The following is a 14,999-nucleotide window of genomic DNA, read 5'->3' on the forward strand; positions in this document are numbered from 1 at the left end:
GTGAGGCCACTTAGCCAGACACTGGCCCCTCCGGTTCTGTGTCTCCTGTCATCCGAGAAGTGACACTACACAGTGGATAGAGCTCTACCTTCCTCGTTTGGTGAGACGGTGACACACGGTGACACCCAGGATGGAGGAGGGCCTGGAACAATGAAGGATCTCTCCCGGTGAAGGCTTGGAGCTGCTCCAGAGTTGGAAGTGAGAGGAGAAATTCGGTCGGCTGGTTTCCCATCATTCAGTGCAGCGTAGCAAGGAAACAGGGAGGTTTTGCCACAGACATCCCCGGGCTGGGCTGGTTCTGGGAAGAAGTGGCGTGGAGTTCATGGTTCTGGCTGAGAGCATCCTTTAGTATCTCTTTCATAGGATCCTGGACTTTCCAGACCCTCTTTATGATGCTTACATAGGGCAAAATTCAATTTAATATGTCGATTTAAACGAATGCCATTGATTTTGAACACTGTTCATCACGTCTACTCCTGGAGACCTCAGATTGCCCTCTGCAGTCCTTAGCCTTTTGTAAGCACAGAACGACGGCACAGAGGTCACCCCATGTCGCGTTGTTCTTGTGATTAAGAGCGTGGCTCCTGGAGCCAGACATCTGGGTCTGCACCTCTGTTCTGTCATTTACCAGCTCTGTGAACTGAGAGGAGGACCTAATGCTTTCCGTCTCTTTTCCTCGCTTGGATAATGGCTTCAGAGGCACGATTTTTTCTGGCACGTAGTAGGTGTTCATTAAATGTGAGTATCCAAACTCAGAGAAAAGTAAAACTTACATTCTAGATGCTGACCTCCGGGCTCCAGGATTTTTCGACACAATTGACATTTAGTTTATTCATTCTTTATTCTCTCATTATCCATTTCTCTATTTACCGGTCTGTTCACCTGCTTGTCAAACATGCCTTGGTCTTACCGTATAGAAATGTGGTCTCTGGACTTAGTGCTGGGGATGGAAAGATGGTTAAACACAGCCCTGCCCTTGAGTCCCTCACGGCTTGCTGGGTGGGGTGGGTACAGTTGGGGGCACACGGGGAGCAGCCCCCCTGCTTCAGGCCATTGTTTCCCGCCATTGCCACTTCCTCATCACAGCACCCCCTTAAGGAACGTCATGGCTGGATAGGGAGCGGGATGAGATGGTTTCTTAGAAGTGGCTGCTGAGTTGAGTCTAAAAGGTGAGGAGGAATTGGTGAGTGGAGGCTGCAAAAGGTGAGGCTCCCCAGGGAACCTCATGAACAGAGAATAGAAACAGGCTGAGAGTCTGCCGAGAAACGCAGCATCACCAGGTATCAAGGGTCCAAAGAGGGGAGCCCACTGTGTTGCCTTCATGAGGAATTACCTGAATCGTAAGACTTGTTCACCCGTTTTGACAGATGCTGATGCCATGTGGCACATCAGGCAGCCGCACAACACCCTCATTCATGACAGCAGTGCCCACAGTAGCCAGAACACAGAAGCAGTACACGTGTCCATCAGTGGGTGGATGGATAAACAAAATGTGGTGGATACATAGAGTGGAATTTATGTACCACTCAGCCTTAAGGGGAAGGACATTCTGACACATGCTGCAACATGGTTGACCCTTGAGGACATTCTGCTGAGTGAAATAAGCTGGACACAAAAGGACAAATACTGTATGATTCCACTTATCGGAGATACCTAGAGTTGTCAAATTCAGAGACAGAATGACGCGCAATGGTGGCTGCCGGGGGCTGGGGACCGGGGGAATGGAGAGCTATTGCTCAATGAGTAGAGAGGTTGTTTTGGAGATGTATGGTGGTGGCGTTTGCATAACTATGGGCCTGTACTCAATGCCTCTGACCTGTGCATTGAAAAATGGTTGAAATGGTAAATTTAATATTATGTGTGTTTTAACACACACACACACACACACACACACACACACACACAGATAGCAATACAAACTGTTTCACAAAATAATTGTTCTAGTGGAAGACTGATCCCCATGGACAGCCCAATCACGGAAGATTTCATCCAGTAATAGTCATGAAGGGTGATTGTAATCATCTTTGTTGATCTAAACACATTATGTGCAATATCACATTTAAGAAAATGATTTTTAGAGAGACAGGAAGGGGGGAGAGAGAGAGAGGAGGGAGGGAGGGGGGAGAGAGAGAGAGAGGGAGAGAGAGAGAGAGAGAGAAACATTGATCAGTTGCCTCTAGCAGTACCCCGACCAGGGATCAAACCTTTTGGTGTTTGGGACGACCTGAGCCACCCAGCCAGGGCTGTGCCCTATCACATTTCATCCTCACAACTAGGGTAGGTTACGGTTCTCACTTTGCAGATGAGGAAACTCAGCTAAGTTAGGTACCTGGACCATCGTCCTTTTCTCCTTTCTCTTACCCCCACTCGTTGTCGAGAAGACCGACCTTGGCTGCCAGGAGCCCGTCCGCTCCTCCTCTGTCGCTGTAGGACGGCGTGTGTCACCGGGAGACACCTACGTTACTCTGTTCTGCAGAAACAGGCGCAAAGCGACTGTTTTGTTGGTGCCTGTGACAGTTTGGAAAGTTCTCCACAGGCAGTCATCATCGCTGAGTAAACACATTAAGGTGACAAATAAATCTTTGTGAGGGCGGCGCATTAAATGGCTCCGTGCATAACAGTTATTAATACGTTATAACTACATTGCGCATTTCACAGTAAACTGAAAATAATGACTTATTAGCTCTTGGGTACTTGACAGCAATATGTTCACTGGCGGAGTAACTTTTCTAAGTTTGTCAACGCGTTTCGTTGTCTTGCCTTTTTGGAGGTCGACCAAATGGACTCTTTCAAAGATCAGATATGTTGATAGAACCTTGTATTTATAGGGTTGCTTTCTTCAGGTTACTGCACTGGGACTTGGCCACGTTTTCCCTCTTTTCTCCCAGCATCCTTTCAAGGAATGCGGGGCTGGATCCAGTCTTAACTTCATTTAAGAGGCAAAAGAAAGAAAGAAAGGAGAGAGAGGGCAGGAGACTTGCCCCGCGTTCTACTCCACAACTATTTATACAGCATCCTCTGCTTGCTGGTCACCTTTCTAGTCCCGGACCCTCGATCAAGGTCGGCAGTGAACTCAGTCTGAGACCCTGCCTGCCCTTTTCTGTGCTCCGAGCTTGTAAGATTTCAGGGCTTATTAAATACCTGACTTTATGGGTGTCTGACACTGGGGAAGGGGAATTCACCAGAGCGTACCACACCCCCGGTCTGTGCCAGGACTGCTGTATCACAGCCTAACCCCGAGGCTCCCAGGCCTCCGTCCTTACGGACTCTGGCTAATTGGGGTTTATTTTGGGGCTCTCTGCTCATTCCTTGCTGCCTTTCCTGGTTGAGACTTCCCACAAGGGTGGACAGCTAGAGCAGTGACTTTTGTCGTAAGGAAGACCACAGCTGGCCCAGTGACTGCTTTCGGATGCTGCTGACGGAGCCCAGGTTCTGCATTGTGCCCCAGAGGTGCAAAGCTCCTTATTCCACGACAGCGTGGAGCCCGCAGCCTCAGACTCAGCGCACTTCTGTAGACGAGGGAAGAAGCACAGGGTGACATACTCCCTGGGTAGCACCTAGAAACGGGTAAGGCAAAGTGTGAGAACGGAGCAGCCATTTCTGGAGATGATTTTGTAACTTCAGTAAATGTTAATACAAAAATACCAATGATGTAATCCTTTATTCCTGGAATGTAGGCTGCACGTGACTAAAATCTATATGTGAGTTCTGTGTGAACATATGTCGTGAGCAGATACATGGAATGCAAAGTGCTAGGTGCAGATCTAGTTTTTTTGGTGTTGGTTTCCTGCTATAGTTTTGAGAAAGGAGGAAATCTTAGTTATATCATTTAGCTCCACCAAAAACGAGTGCAGGTCTGCAACAAGACCCTGAGAAGGTTGAAACTCACCTCCTTTCTGGGTCTCAGGGCCCAGGGCTCAGCCTCATTCACTTTGGGTGGCTGGTAGGTCACCTGTGTCGTGAGCATGACAGTGTAGTGACTCAGCTGCAGGGGTGATGGGGGGCAGAACAAGGCACTTGGGAGAGGGTACAAATGCCAGCCGAGGGCAGGTTTCCATGGGCTGAGATCCTTCAAGATTCTGTCAAGTAAAGACTTGAAAAACCAACCAACTAACCAAAACAGGCACCAAAATTAGGAGATAGAAATTTGTGGCAAGGTACAGAAAGTCACTGAGTCCAGCCATGACTTAAAAATAACAAAGAAGCCAACCTCTGGGCTCTGAGATCCCTCTGACTGTGTTCCTGCTTCCTGAGCCCCTTCTTGTCTGGTCCGTTGCTCATAGTTTCCGCTTCCTGTCTACAGTCTAAAGGGACGTGCCACCAGCCTGGCAGCATCGCTTTGTTTAGTGGCGAATGTCATTCTGAGACATTTTACCTCAATGTTTACTCCCTGGGAGACATTGGCATCATTTTCCAAAAAATATTTCTTTGGGAAGACATAGTTTCAGATCTGTGAAGGTCATACCAGAATTTAATGGTGAGTAGAAAGTCGCAGTCTATGAAGGGGACCAGAGAAGTTTATGGGATTTTATTTCCTTCTCTTTCTGCATTCCAGAGGCCAGCCGGGATGCCCCCACCCCGTTCCCTGTGTGTTTGCTGTGGCTGGGCCTGCCGCCAGGAGCCCAAACCCCCAGACCTGGTGTAGTCCGCACACACCTCTGTTAATTCCCTTGAGCAAGCTGCATACCCTTGAGTGCCGGGCTGGCCATTGAGGGCATAGGTGTGCTGAAGGGCCTGGCAGGTGTGCAATATGTCATCTGTTAGCTTTTGTCCCCAAGACGCTACTCCCCTGAAGACACCAGATAGGCATGGGGCCTAGTTCAGCGTTTTCATGCCCAGTGTAAGGGCTCAGGGACACCTGCTGGGTCCACTCCTTTTATGAACTGTGCCTTCACCTGCAGAGGAAGGAATGTGCTGGCAGGGTGGACCACAGGTGATGGTCCTCTGAATGTCAGGTGGTTCTTCCCGTGACCTTGGTAGGTAATGTTCACTCCTGGGTAGAACCGGGCGTGATGCGCTAGCTCAGGCACCTTTTTGAATAGGCAGTTTGCAGACCACTCTGCAGCCATTTGCTGTACCGTCTGCACAGACACACGGTGTGGCCAGTTCCCATTTCTTTTTTTTTCTTCTTTTATCCTCATCTGAGGACTTTTTGCATTTGTCTTCAGATAGAGTGGGAAGGAGAGAGGGAGGAAGAGAGAGAGAGAGAAACATCAATGTGAGAAAGACACATCGAGTGGTTGCCACCACACAACCCCAACCGGGGCTGGGGCCAAACTGCAACTGAGGTACGTGCCCTTAGCGGGAACCGAACCTGGGACTCTCTGGTCCGCAGGCCGACACTCTAACTGCGGAGCCAAACTGGCCAGAGCCAGTTCCCCTGTTTCTTAAACAAAGGTAGCCCTGTCTTTATTGACCCCTAGCCCCCTAAGACAATACAGTGACTTAATAAAAGAGTAGGGTTAAGTAACCCTGTTCAGAGCTCTTTGGGGGAAGGATTGCGGAGTGTCCGACGTGTGAAGAAGCTGGGCTGTTGTGCTTGTTAGCATGACGATCGGACGTGACACTGATGGATGGCTATCTGAGCAGCCAGGAGAGCACTTTGGGAGGGCCAGGGACTGTCCCCGACTTCCCGGCAGCCTCCTCTGAATGGCGTCTCTGTGGAGCCCTGTCCCCTCGCTGTCTGAGAAACGGGCAGGATTCCTTGCCTCGTGGTTCTGATTTCGCTTGTCGGGCGTGTGTGTATATTTCCCCCCAGCCTTCTGGTGATGGATGATGGCGGTGGCAGTTTGGGCCTGTTTCTGATTAGTGAAATGACCCTTAAAGTGAGGCTAAGAGAAAAATGCTCTCCTGAACCCCCGGAACCCTGGTTTTTCCTGTCACAGGTTTAATGGCCTCAGGTCCTGGGTTTCGGAGGAGGAAATGAAAGACAGAGTGGGGACTGCAGCTCTTTGTTTGAGAGAGGCAGAGGAGTTGGCGCAGGGATGGCCTGGACCGGCTTCCACGGGGGAGGAGGAACCTGGGGGAGGGGCTGGCTGGTGTGCAGCAGGGGGCGCTGTGCCCACCGGTGGATGGAGGAGCCGGGCCCTTCCTGACATTCCTGGGCACAGAGTCTTCTGTCCCTCAGGAGAGGACCCCACGAGGTCACACCTCACCACCACTGTGACAGGAGAAAGGCCTGGACCTCAGAGCCAGCCCTGAGCCTGGAGCTGCTGCTTAGTCAAGCGATTCTAGAATGTTCAGGAAAGATTCAGAGCACCTACTATGTGCGGGCGCTGTGTTAGGAGCTCAGAACTTTCAGGTGCAACCAAGTAACCCAGTGTGACCTTGGGGCTGTCACTGGGGGTCGGGGCTGCATTTTAAGGTAAGAGGAGCGGGGCCTGAGCTCTGCTTTCTGTCCCCGCGGTGACCAGGCTGTGGTGGCCCTTTGCCAGCAGCCTCCTGGAGGTCTGTAGTTGTAGCGTTTTCTTTTGAGTTGTGGTAGAACGCGCATAAAATCTACCACTTAACCGTCATCAGTGTGTAGGTCAGTGGCATTAAGGACATTCACGTGTCGTGCAAACATCACCCTCCAGCATCCATCTCCAGAACTTTCTCATCTTCCCAAACTGAAACTGTCCCATGGAACAGCTCCCCATCACCCTCCCCTCCCTGTTATTTTGAAATAAAAGTGTTTGAAACTCTCCGAGCTTGAAGGAGAAAGACCTCAGTGACTTCACTAAATCTCCTCATTCACTTGCTCATTCCTCACACATCTCCAGCTCGGAACGTTGGCCTCCCTGTTACCTGCTGGGGATTCCGACACAGCGAGGCCCAGACTTTGCTCTCAGGAGGGTTATCAACTGGAAGGGGAGGCAAACACGTCAACAACGAAGGCCACAGGGCAAGTGGAGGGTGCAGTGGGGGCAGGCCGTCCATGTGAGCCTGGGGGGTGGGGGCAGGTGTTTCCCTTGATGGCAGAGGGCGGGAGGCTTCTGAGGAGCTGCAGCTGTGGCGGCAAAGCCTGGACGCACGTGGGGGCAAAGCCTGGACGCACGTGGGGCCGCGCGTGCTGCTGGGGCCTGGGTGGGAGCCACGGAGGAGCACGGCGCACGGTGCAGGGCTGCGGCCTGGCCGAGAACTGCGACAGGGACCAGACCTGCGCCCCAGGACAGTCCCCAACAGCAGCGGGGAGAGGCACTGGAGGGAGGCGCGACCAGCCGGAGACAGGCAAGAGCCTTGTGATACTTTTAGAGGAATATCTTGCCTTTGAAAGGTGGTTTCACGGGAACTTTCGTTTTCCTAGGAACTATTTTGAGGGTGCCAGGTTCTCCCCATTTCTAAGTGTGGGAGGCACTCGGGTACCTCCTCGGCCTGCGCCTGGACCTTCAGAGGCTGGGGGTGTCGGGAGGAGTGGAGGAGAGGGAAATTGTGGTCACTTTAAACAGCTGCAATGTGCTTGCAGCCCCGGTGCTGGTTCGGTTTTCCGTCTGAAGTGGGTGGGCAGGTCCTGGGCCAGGGTTACCGTGGCCACGGTGAGAGAGAAAGCAGGAAGAAGCAAATCACAGGGTGTCACACACTTGTCAGTGACCAGAGCAGCATTTGGGGTCCTCCTGGAGTCACGGAGCAGATTCCCGTTGTCCACCATGGGGGCCGGGGGCCTCCCTCCCCACCGAGCCCCGCAGACTGGGGCCCGGGCGCAGCCTCTGTTCTCACGGGGAGGAATTCGCCCGCACGCCCCGCTCTTTCCAGCTCTTTCCAGCTCTTTCCAGCTCTTTCCAGCTCTTTCCAGCTCTTTCCAGCTCTTTCCACAGCGAAGTTCCTCTCTTTCTCTCTCTCTCTCACACAAATTCAACCCCCTTTTCCCTTTAACTCACTTCTGTGCTGTTTAACCTCTTTCCCCTGATTCCTCCCCATTCTTTCTGGCCTCTGCCGGAGTGGTTCCCGCTAATGGATCACCTGGATTAGATTGCCCGGGCTTTGTGAGCTGGCAATTAGCGCTCACCCCGAGAAGGGGCCTCCTCGCGCCCGTGCAGGAGGGGGGGCCGAGGCTTTTCATCCGAAAGTAGGTTATCGATTAGCACGGATGCCAATTTACTGCACAGGCTCTTGCCAACCCCTCTTGATCTCATTATGGTGTAAATTTTCGAGATTGTATCACATTAGCTCAGGAGAATTCAGGAGAGAAAAATGTAGTAGTAAAGTTAAAAAAAAACACAAAAAACCACACCAGAAAACCCGGTCACAAGAAAAGGAATATTGCTTTTATTACATTATAATCCAGATAAAAGTAAAATTGGCACCACCTGGCTCAGTTCTGGGAAGAGACTGTGGTGTTTGTGGAGCTGGGTTGGTTAAAAGCCTGGTGACGCCTGGAGACAGGTTTGAAGGGGCTGTCTGGTTTTGCTTTCTTCTTTTTATTTATTATTTTAAGGATTGATTTCCTCGGGAAATGATGGTTTTAGGGAAAAGATGGGACTTGTTCTGTTTGCCTTGGCAAAGCCTTTCCCTCACAGCTTTCTGAGACAGGCAGGAGGCGGGACCACGGGGATGGGCCGGCCCACCCATGGGCTGTTGCTCATTTTGGACATTTGTGTATCAATCTTTGTGTGGACATAGTTGTGTAGGCCAAACGGCTGGACACATAAGAACGTGAATTCGTTCTTCTTCTTTTTTTTTAATAGCTTTCTTAAGACACAGTTGACATGCCATAAAATTCACCTGTCTTAAATGTACAATTCAGTGGGTTTTAGCATATTTGCAGAATTTGGCAGCCATTATTATCATCTAATTTTAGAACACTTCTGTCCCTCCAAAAAGAAATGCTGTGCCCATCAGGAGTCCCCCCCCTCTCCCCCCAAGCCACAGGAAGCCACGAGTGCACTTCCTGTTTCTGTGGCTTTGCCCGTGCTGGACGTCTTATGTACACGGAGTCTCGTGACATGTGGCCTTTGTGACTGGCTTCTTTCACTTGGGACGATGTGTTCAAGGCCCACCACGTCGACGTCATTCCTTTCGACCGCCAGATAGTATTGTGTGGATGGAGCCGTGGTGTATATCTGTTCATCAGTGGATGCCTGTGGGGGTTATTTCCAGTTTATTCCTATTACAAAAAATGCCGTTATGGACATTTGTGTATCAGTCTCTGTGTGAACATCAGTTTTCATTTCTCATGGGTAGAGGTACCTGGCACTGGAGTTGCCAGTTCACGTGGTCACTCGGTGTTGAAGATTTTGAGAACCTTCCAAACTGTTTTCTAGAGTGTCTGCACCCTTTACGTTCCCAGCAGCCACCAGCAACAGACAAGGGTTCCTTTCTACACATCCTCAGCGGCAGTGGCTGTTGTCTTTTTGGTTCTGGGGGCTGTGCGGTGGTACCCTATTGTGGATTTGACTTGCATCTTACTAATGCGGTTCAGCATCTTTTCATTTGCTTATTGACCATTTATGTTTTCTTTGGAGAAATGTCTAATAAAATCTTTGTTCATTAAAAAAAAACTCCTCACCCTGGCTGGTTTGGCTCAGCGGTTAGAGTGTCGGCCAGCGGACCTGAGTCCCGGGTTCGGTTCCCGCTAAGGGCACATGCCTCGGTTGCAGTTTGTCCCTGGCCCCAGTTGGGGTCGTGTGGGTGGCAACTACTTGATGTGTCTCTCTTGAATCGATGTTTCTCTCTCTCTTTCTATCTCTCCTTCCAGCTCTATCTGAAGATAAATGCAAAAATGTCTCCGGGTGAGGATAAAAAAAACCCCACCAGAGGATACTTTCATTGATTCTAGAGAGAGGGGGGGAGGAGGCAGAGGAGAAAGAGAGAGAGAGACATCCATAGGTTGCCTTCCGCATGTGCCCTGAGACCCTTTGGTGCATGGATAATTAATACACCAGCCAGGGCTCTTTTGTACACTTTTAGTTGGGCTTTGTTATTGTTACTGAGCTTGCTCTAGATATGAGACACGTGATGGGCCAGTATTCTTCCCATCTGTAGGTTATCTGTTCACTTCTTTGATGATGTCATTGAGGCACAACAGTTTTATTTTTGATGAAGTTCAACTTCTTAATGTTTCTTTTATTGCTTTGCTTTTCACAGTTTGAAATTGTTGCCTAACCCAAGTTCATGAAGATTTATTCTTACATGTTTTTCTAAGAGTTTTATAGTTTTAGCTCCGACTTCGGTCTAAGATCCATTCTGAGTTACGATCATTAACTTTTCCCGTAGCAAAAAATTTTCCCAGACTCATTCAGGTTTCAACAAGACAGATTTAGAATTCCACTGTGGATTTTCCTTTCTGCTCTTTATTTTTTAACAAAACATACAGAGTGGCCATTACATGCTGGGTAGAGTCAAAATTCCAGAGATTGACGTGAGAGTTGGCACACGGACAGGCAGGGGTTGGAGATCCTGCCAAAATCTCTGACATATCATTGGAGGGGCGGGAGGACTGTGACACAGGCCACGGGGAGGTGGGAGATGAACTCCAGGACTCGGGCACTGAGCACAAGAAAGCTTGGCCTCTTGACCAGCATCAGAGGTGACAAAGCAAACGAGCCATCTTAGGGAGGCCTGGTGGTGTGGCACAATTGAGTCATTGTGGTACCAGGGCAGTCTGCCAAGCGAACTGTCAGAAGGGCAGACAGTGATCACGTTTTTGCTGGGCCGCTGTCATGTAGTTACTTGATAAAGCTGTCTTTCCCTGCTTGCTTCGGTGGGGTTTTTATACCCGACCCCTCACCTCCTGCAACAGGCTTACAGCATCCTTAAGCTCCACTCCGGTTTTCCTCCCAAGGCCCCGACAGAACTATGGGGAAGTGGGGGAGGGGGAGGTGTTGGGCTTGTTTTCACCCCAAACCAAGAATAGTAACACATAGAGGTTGCTGGATGCAGTGACCTCACAGGATGTTCCCTCTTGAGGCACAACCGCACAAGCGAATTGAGTGGTAGCCTGTCAAGATGAACTTGACCACTTTGTAACTTGAGCTCCGGGCCAGGTCTCAAAACACTTTTGGGCACATTGCCAGAGACAGTTTAGCTCTACAGCAGATTGAGTGATAATGGAGAGGGATTGTGGAGTGGCCCCGGGTGCTGATCTTGGCATTTGTGCACACACATGTGACTCGTCATGTGCACACACAAGACACATTGTGTGCATGTACTCTCCGGGGAGGCTGGTTCATGTTGAATGTTCTTCCAGCTACCATTTGATTGTAAAGTCGTGGGGGAAAGTATTGAAAGTCAAATGGATTCATCTCTCCAGCATAAAACACAAAGAGGCAATATTTAAAACGGGGAGATTTTGCAACAAATTAAATATGGACCATCAGTTCTCATCACAAAGTGATTTATCCGGGGTTGACCTTGAGAGAGCAGTTTCTCCGTGGACAGTGGAGGTGGGCTTCTCAGGAATTCTTTCATTACACATGGAAGTGCGCCTGCACCTGTCTCCTGGGCAGCGGAGGCTGCGAGCGGTGGATCGTTTTCTAGCAAGTGTGGCTGTTTGGCTTCTTCCTCCTACACCTGAGAGGATTGATCTAAGTTGAGTGCTGCCTCCGCAGATAGAGATGTATTATTGCACGTGTCTCTGCTTTGCACTGAAAGAGTCTGTCTGGAGCACTTACTTAAACCTTTCTCTGGGTATTTACGTCCCCGTACAATGGGAAACCATATGATTCTAGATTGGAATCTAAGACACTCAAATCCACAGTTAATTTTCAGAGCCAGTTTTTTTTTTTTTTTGTATTGCTTCTGTGGGATTATGCTAATCATCCAATTCAAATTCAGTTCAGCCCACATCTTTGAGAGCCTGCTGTGTGCTAAGGTGGTGGAGATACTTAATAAGACTTCAAGAATAGTGTAATGACAGGAGAGCCTGGACAGTCTCCAGAGACACCAATTGTGTATCTAAACAAAGTGAATCTAAACATCCTTTCATAGGTTGTCTTGTTCCTCTGAAAGTCAGCTTTGTTCTCCGTCAACAGACACTGTGGTCTCTCTTTCTCCTTTGCAAAGCCTGGGGGTGGTGGTGGTGGCACATTGTAAGTCTTTTGTTACAGGAGTGGGCAGTCATCTGGTTGTTTAATGACAATCGTCAAGAATTTTATTTGCCATCAGTTTACTTGTACATCTCATGTTTACATTTTCCAGAATGGGTCCCCCCCCCCCACCAAACCATGCTAGTTTTCTAAGTAACAGTGACAAGGACAAAGTTCCCCATCAATAAGTCATGGGCTGAGTTGGGTGGTGGAGATGCTGTTTGTGTCCCCTGAGAGTTACACACAAGCTACTCTGACAAAAAATGAACCCTGCTTCCTTAACCTCGGGTTAAAGGTCATCATCCTAGCACCTTATGGAGTTTCATTTTCTGCTTTATTTGGGTGTAACTAAGATCAGTTAATCAACCTTAATACGTTGACCCTGGGATAAAGCAACCTCACCTTGTCTGTGAGGTAAAAGGAATTTCAATAACTTAATTGTTGACAGGAGCTGTTTTTAGAGAGTGACCCTGAAAGGCAGTAGGAGTTGAGACTGGGCAGTCACAAGGTCAGGGGTCAGAACACCTGCAACACCTGTGGGTTCTAGTCCCACTGTCTGCTCTGAAAGTCACGTGTTGGTAATTGACTCATCTCCAGTTTGGTCTTCTGTAAAGTGGGAGTCTTCATACCCGTTCTGCTTAACTTTTTGGCAAAAATCAAGTTGGACAGTGGAGGTGTGTACTCAAAGTATTGAACAAAAGATGCAGTACTTGTCTAACAATTCTCCAAAATAAAAGAGAATAAGACCTTGGGATAACTGATGGATTGGCTAATGAAGTGGGGTGTTTCTGTGGTCACTTGCTTTGGGCCAGCTTGAGAGTAACACGATCAGGTTCCTGTCTTGACCTAGTGTTCAGCACGTGAGCATCTGTGCCTCAGGAGAGTGTGGACTGAAAGGCTCTCGACATTTTCAGTTTTGTGAGTGGGAATGGACATTTATGTCGGGAGGTGATGAGATGATAACTCCATTTTCATGGCTTACCAGATGATAGACGTTTATAATCACGTGATAGAGTACGTCGATTAAGGGCCTGGAACGTTGATTAAGGGTATAGAATTAATTTATGCTCTTGAGCTCAAGACGGAGATAATGAAAACTGTGGCTGAAGATTACTTTTCGGATCTTGGAGAAGTTCAAGTTGGAATGATGAGCATCTGAACACTGACATAGGAATCAAGGGGCAGATTTGGGACACTGTGGAACGGGTGTGGCGGGTGAGCCAGGTGAGGGGGCGGGGAGTGAGGGGGCGGGGAGTGAGGGGGCGGGGAGTGAGGGGGCGGGGAGTGAGGGGGCGGGGGGGGGGGGGGCGGGGAGTGAGGGGGCGGGGAGTGAGGGGGCGGGGAGTGAGGGGGCGGGGAGTGAGGGGGCGGGGAGTGAGGGGGCGGGGAGTGAGGGGGCGGGGAGTGAGGGGGCGGGGAGTGAGGGGGCGGGGAGTGAGGGGGCGGGGAGTGAGGGGGCGGGGAGGCCGCTGCAGCCTCCAGTAAAACGCGCCTCTTCTCTGTTGGCCTCTGCTCGTTCCAGGATCGGACTTTCATATTGTCATCTCGGGGTTTGCTTTAATAGCTCAGGTTAGGAGAGACATTTTAACTTTCCCATGGTGCTTTGCAAACGAGGAACAAGATAAGTTTTGAGAAAAACTAGCTCCCAAGCAATCCCGCTTACAAAAATATTTAAACTCGAAACCTGTGAAGGGTGGTGCGTTGCTGGGGGACTGTGAAGTGGCCCCGCCACCAGGGAGCGTGGTCCCCCAGAGCTAACCCTGCCTCCCCACGTGAGCCGCAGTCCACTGCTGGGTGCGGCCCCCAGTGCAGCCTGGAACGTGCAGGCGTGGGCAGAAGTAGGTTTACAGTCGCGAGTGCACGAAACAGTTTCTTCTTGCATTATTCATTCTTATTATTGTATTTATTATTATTAACCTACTTTTGCCCACCCCTGTACTTGCACACCCACAGTTGTAGCAACGTTATTCCCTGTAGCCGAAGAGGGGAAGCAGCCCAAGCATCCACTGATGGAGGAGTGGATAAACAAAATGTGCTGTGTATTACTCAGCCTTACAAGGGAAGAACATTCTGAAGTGCTACAACATGGATGAACCTGGAGGACATTTGCTAAGTGACTAAGCCAGTCACGAAAGGACAGATACTGCATGATTCCACTTACATGATGAGATACCTAGGAGAGTCAGACTCGACAGAATGTAGAACGGTGGCTGCCAGGGGCTGGCTAGATTCGTCCTTTTGAAAACACTGTTAATTAATTTTACAAAATAGCTATTAACATAATCACCTTAATAATTATCTTAAGAGTCCATTAAATTGTGAGCTTATTGTTACCCACAAAATATAATTAAAATACTATATACTAAAATAATTCTAAAGAGATAAGAGTTAAATGTAAGAAAAAATGTAAATATAAGTGATTAATCAATGGCTGGAAAATTTCTAAGCTTAAAAAAATGAAAGGCTACACCTTAAACATACAGTGTTACATGTTAAATATATTTCAATTAAAAAAGAGAATGGAGCCCTGGCCAGTTTGGCTCAGCCGTTAGAGCATCGGCCTGAGGACCCAAGGGTCTCAGTTCATCCCATTCAAGGGCACGTACTTGGGTTGCAGGTTCAATCCCAGTTGGGGTTATACAGGAGGCAACCAATCAATAATTCTCTCTCACATAATGTCTCTCTCTCTCCCACCCTCCCTCTCTATCTAAAATCATTGGGAAAAAAATATCCTTAGGTGAGGATTAATGAAACAAAACAAAAAACAAAGACAATAATGGAAGGTATCACAAAACAAAATAGGCTTGATGCCATAATAATTCTCTATATCAGGATACAGCTGGATAGTTGATACATAAAATCAATCTACAGAGGATGTAATTACAACAAAGTATTAATATACTTCATATGTAATTTTTAATACAAATTATCAGGGTAAACAGATTACAGTAGATAAATGGACAAACTTCATGAAGAGAATTTGCAAAAGGGGAAACA

At 48.9% G+C, this 14,999-nt stretch overlaps 1 protein-coding gene across 1 annotated transcript in view; it reads left to right on the forward strand.

Moving 5' to 3' along the window:
* Positions 1-14,999, forward strand: part of KIF26B (kinesin family member 26B) — a 385,389-nt gene that overhangs the window by 13,431 nt on the left and 356,959 nt on the right. The gene's annotated exons all lie outside the window — the stretch shown is intronic.

This window comes from Molossus molossus, unplaced genomic scaffold, assembly GCF_014108415.1.
Source record: "Molossus molossus isolate mMolMol1 unplaced genomic scaffold, mMolMol1.p scaffold_m16_p_23, whole genome shotgun sequence".
NCBI classification, from domain to species: Eukaryota; Metazoa; Chordata; class Mammalia; order Chiroptera; family Molossidae; genus Molossus; species Molossus molossus.